The sequence below is a fragment of the Onychomys torridus genome, chromosome 4 (assembly GCF_903995425.1).
Source record: "Onychomys torridus chromosome 4, mOncTor1.1, whole genome shotgun sequence".
NCBI lineage: Eukaryota > Metazoa > Chordata > Mammalia > Rodentia > Cricetidae > Onychomys > Onychomys torridus.
The window spans coordinates 148,888,244-148,893,511 of NC_050446.1; positions in this window are offsets into that span (position 1 = coordinate 148,888,244).

A 5,268-nucleotide genomic window follows, 5' to 3' on the forward strand; every position below is an offset into this window, starting at 1 on the left:
ATGAATTATGAACCAATGACTGTGGAGCCCCCAGCTAGATCAGGCCCTCTGGATAAGTGAGACAGTTGAATAGCTTGATCTGCTTGGGAGGCACCCCAGGCTGTGGGACCAGGAACTGTCTTTAGTGCATGAGCTGGCTGTTTGGAACCTTGGGCTTACACAGGGACACATGCTCAGTCTGGAAGGAGGGGACAGGACCTGCCTGTACTGAATCCACCAGGTTTAAATGAATCCCCAGGGGTGTCTTGGTCCTGGAGGACATGGGAATGGAGGGGAGGGGCTAGGGGGAAGGTGGGGTTGGGGGCGGGAGGGGGGAGGACATGGGAACCCATGGCTGATGTATAAAATTAAAACACATCATCATCATCATCATCATCATAATAATAATAATAATAATAATGAAACCAAGCCAGACAGTGGTGGCACACACCTTTAATCCCAGCACTCAGGAGGCAGAGTCAGGCAGATCTCTGCAAATTTGAGGCCAACCTTATCTATAGGGCTAGCTCCAGGACAGCTAGAGCTGTTACACAGAGAAACCCTGTCTCAGAAACAAAAACAAAACAAAACAAAAGAAGCTTTAGGAAACTAAACACAAAATTCATCAAAATCTAGGATTATTCAAAAGTTTCAGAACTTAAAGTTCCTCTGAACTTTAAGAAAAATATATAAAGAGACTTGATAAGGAGAGTCAACTCAATAAAATAATTCACGAACTAAATTTGATGAATTATAACTATATATTATAATTTAATATATAATTATATTTAATATACAATATACTATATTGTTACCATATATAGTCATTTAAAGATCACTGTTGGAATACGATTTTGGTGACATAAAGATGAGAATGTCTTTCAGAAGTTTCAGAGAAATGCTTTTTCTTTCATTGCATTTATGCCTGCTTTGTCCAATTATCCTGAGACCCTTTGAAAGGGTTGAGTACAGAGGTACATAAACTGCCTTTGCAGCATTTGCTAAATGTGATTAGTGATGAGCACACCATTTTCGCTTTTACAGTGTTCATGTAATAAGCTGTGTTAAAGATCCCAGAACAGGAGATACTCACCTTCTACTGCTACTTACTGTTATTCTCTTCTGGAACTCTCCTACTGCTATGAAACCAAGCCTAAAGATGAAGCGCCAAGCCATGGGAATGTAGCTAAGTCATGGAGTATTTTCCTAGCATGTGCTGGGATATGAGTTTGAGTTTTGTCCACAGCACTAAAGATTGGGGGGGGGGGGTGCAAAATTAATTTAATTTCAAATTTATATGTGTACTTTAAAAAATCTCAAAAATTTTGGGCCTGGTGGTACATACATTTGCAATCCTAGTTAGTACTCCAGAGCTTAAAGAGAGAGGATCATGAGTTGAAGAGAAGCCTGGATTCCATAGGAAGTTCAAGACTAGCTGGGACTACATAGTAATTTGGTACCCAAAACAAAGAAAGAAGGAAAAAGAAAAAAGAAAACTCTGTTCAAAACTACTACATAATGCAGCAATGTAAAAGATGAACATATGTTATTAATTGAGACTGGATGAAATACAAACATGAAGTGTTTTTATTTTTATGTAATCATGGGCTTTGGTAATATTCTGTTAAAACTCTCTTTCATGTGTATTTTATTTGTGTAGCATTTATTCCAATACAGATAAATACTAAAATTTCACAGTAATAGAGTATTGACCCATCAAGGTGTTGCAAATATTTGCATCCCTTCACATACTTAAATATTCAGTTGAAGTTGCTGTATCCCATAACACAATATTTATGAGCCTTAATTTAATAAAATGTTCCTCAGTTAGAGAACATTTGGCTTGATGTCTAATATCTGATGGCTAGAAATGATCCTTTAAGAAATCCCTTTGAGCATATGACTTCATTTTAAAGTTATTGTCTTAGCATAAATTCACAAGTATGTATGAATATTTTAGTATTTCTTTGGTGCTTTTTCCCCTCCAAATTCATTTCCTAAACTGTAATATCAATATGAACTGCAATTATTCAAGCAAATGCTGCTTGAATATTTCTCTTTGCTGCTCTAATTGGGCAGTTTATTACAACTGTGTTTCATCATTGTCCTTATTTTGTTTCTGGTATCTCTCTAAAGAGTTGGAAAATACTCAATCACCAACAGAGACTCTAATTCTTTATATTTATATATATGGTATCATACTGGCTATATAAATCTTGCTGAGCAGATGTTAGGCTTAGGGCCTTGCCTGACAAATAATCATGGGGGAAGGGAGATTCTGTTCTATCTTGAGCAGAAGAGAGTCTGTGGCTCACAATGCTTTTGTTGACCTTTACTACATTCCATTCTCTACTGGAATTTAGTAGTTGTTGGATGACACTTTGGATCGGATGAAAGGGCCAAAGCATCTTTTTTAAGAAGAGGGATATGAATGAATGTCACCCTTAAAAGGCAAGAAGGATCCAGGATAGTTCCCAAGTAGGTATAAAATAGAGAACATACACCCAGCCTGTTCTGAAAGCAGTGTTCCCTGTAAAGAATCCATGGAGCATGTGCTTCCATATTTCAAAAGCAAACTGTAATGGGCAGATTGGGGAAGGGGACTGGAATTTAAGTGCCATCAAGCTGACAGTTCTATTTTTGGTTTCCTCCAGGATTTCTCAATTATAACACAAACTGCTAAATGGTCTTATAATTAAAAACCTGCAGCAGATATTGGGGTAATTGCTGAAAGATCAAAGAGACAAAGGAACAATCCACCTCTTACCTCTAGGACTCCTCAGCCTGAAAAAGCCTTTAGTTCCTGCCTCCTCACGCCTTATACACCTTTCTCCACCCAGCCATATCATTTCCTTTCTCAACTTTCCTAGTGCTGGGATTAAAGGCATGTGTGCTTCCTAAGCAAAGGCATAAGATCTCAAATTCTGGGATTAAAGGTGTATGCCACCATTGCCTGGCTCTATTTCTCTCCTAGACTGAGTCAATCTCATGTAGTCCAGAGTAGCTTTGAGTTCACAGAGATCCAGATGGATTTCTGCCTCCTGAGTACTAGGATTAAAGGTGTGTGCCACCACTGCCTGGCCTCTATGTTTAATTTTGTGCCTTGTTCTGTCTTCTGATCTTCAGGCAAATTTTACTAGGGTACACAATATATCAACACATTTGATCTGAACTCTGTCACCCCAAAGTCTGAATGTATAAAATGGCATTTGTATTAGTTACTTTTCTGCTTCCGGGATAAAATACCATGACCAGAAGCAACTTAAGGGACAAAGAGCTTCTTTTGGCTTATGTTCCCAGAGGCATCATGGTGGGAAAGGCATGGTATGGTGGCAGCAGCAGGAAGCTGAGAGATCACATCTCAGTTATAAGTAGGAAGCAGACAAGAAGTAGGAAGGGAGAACAGGAAGTAGAAAGCAGAGAGAAAGACAGGAAATACAGTGAGGCTATAACCCCTCAAAACCCATGCCCAGCAAGTCTCCACCCACTAAAGTTTCCAAAGCCTCCCCAAACAGAATCGGCTACTGAGATCAAGTGTCCAGATACATGAGCCTATCGGAGGCCATTTCTCATTCAAACCAACAGGGTGTGGCTCACTCTAGGAGCAGCTCTCTAGTCTGACTTGTGGGAAGAAAAGGGAGTTTTGTACCAGCTTCAGACTAGTCAAATGCCAGTGGTGGCACTAGTGCAAACAGAGACCCTGCAGGAACCTGGAAGTCCTCGTCAGAGAACTTCCTAATGAGTTTTAAGAGCTGTAATCTCAGGATGGCGAAGTTAACCCTGGCGGTCTCTTTCTTATTTCCTCTTCTCATCTCCCTCCCTCCTTCCAATCTGCTTGACTCTAGATAGGTGTTCCTTTAAGGGGAGAAAGCAGCAGGACAGAATAAACACAGCACCAGGGGTGGAGGGTTTTGGGGGGTTAGTGTAGAATTAAAAAGATAATCTCCAGGGAATAAAAAAATACTAAGGAGGTCACAGACAGGACAGAGTTCAGAAGAGCAACCACATTAGGTAGTTTGACTCTTGGGCTCAGACTCTTGGTCAACATAGGTTGACCCTACTGGTACTCCATGGACTAGGAGAACTGAACTAAGGAATGGACTGCTAATCAGATGCCTGACGGACGGAAAGCTAAACGTGGGGCAGACACAACTCTTCAAAAATCTTAACATGTAATAGACATTGAGATCTAGAGACAGATCTTGTAGCCTCAGAAGATTGGTTTCCTTGTATAATAAATATTAAGCACTAGGTACACAATGAAGCTAAATCCAAATGGCCTGAACTTAAAACCTGATATACTGAAACTGCTGGAAGAAACATGAAAATACCATCAGATCCCGGGTTTAGGTAGTAACTTTCAGAACACAATTTCAGTAGCAAAGGAAACAGCTGCAGGAATCAGTAAATGGGACTCCATTAAATTTAGTAACTTCTACACAGCAAAGGAAAGTGTGGGCAGAAAGAGCAGTAGCCATGAGATGAGAGAAAACCTCAGGCAGGGTTGATATCTAGAATATTTGCAGAACTACAAAAATTAAACACAAAACCAAAAACTGCCAATCAATAAACGGGCAAAGGAAATGCACAGACGGTTCTCAAAAGAAGAAATGCAAATTACCAATATTCTTATAAGTGCTCAGCATCATTCACCATACAGGAAATGAAAATTGAAACCACTTGAAGATTTGATCTCACCCACATTAAAAATGACTATTATCAAGAAAATAAATGATGGAGGTAGGCAAGGATCTGGGGGTGTTTGGGGGAAAGGGAATGAGTATAGCCAAAATATATTATATGAAATTATCAAAGAACAAATAAAAACATTATTTTAAAACATTAAAAGTAAAAAAAAAACAAAAACAAAAACAAAAAATGCTGACAAGGATGTGATGCCCTTGTTTACTGTAAACCAGCACAGCCATTATGGAAATAAGTATTCAGGGTCTGTAGAAAATCAGAAGACAGAGCTACCAGGTGACCCAGCTATAGCAGTGTTGAGCATATGCTCAAAGGACTCTGTACCTTATCATAGAGATCCTTGTATATCCATGTTTGTTGATGCACTATTCATCAATAATTCTGGATAGTAAAAATGGGGAACACATACAGTTATACAGAAAAATGAAATCAGGAATTTTGCAGGAAAATGGATAGGTCTAGAAACTATTATCTTGAGATGACCAAATCTCACAAAAATAAAACTATTTGTTCTATCTCATATGCAGATCCTAATTTTTATCTATTTTAGGTTTTTTGAGACAGGGGTTCTCTGTGTAACTCTGG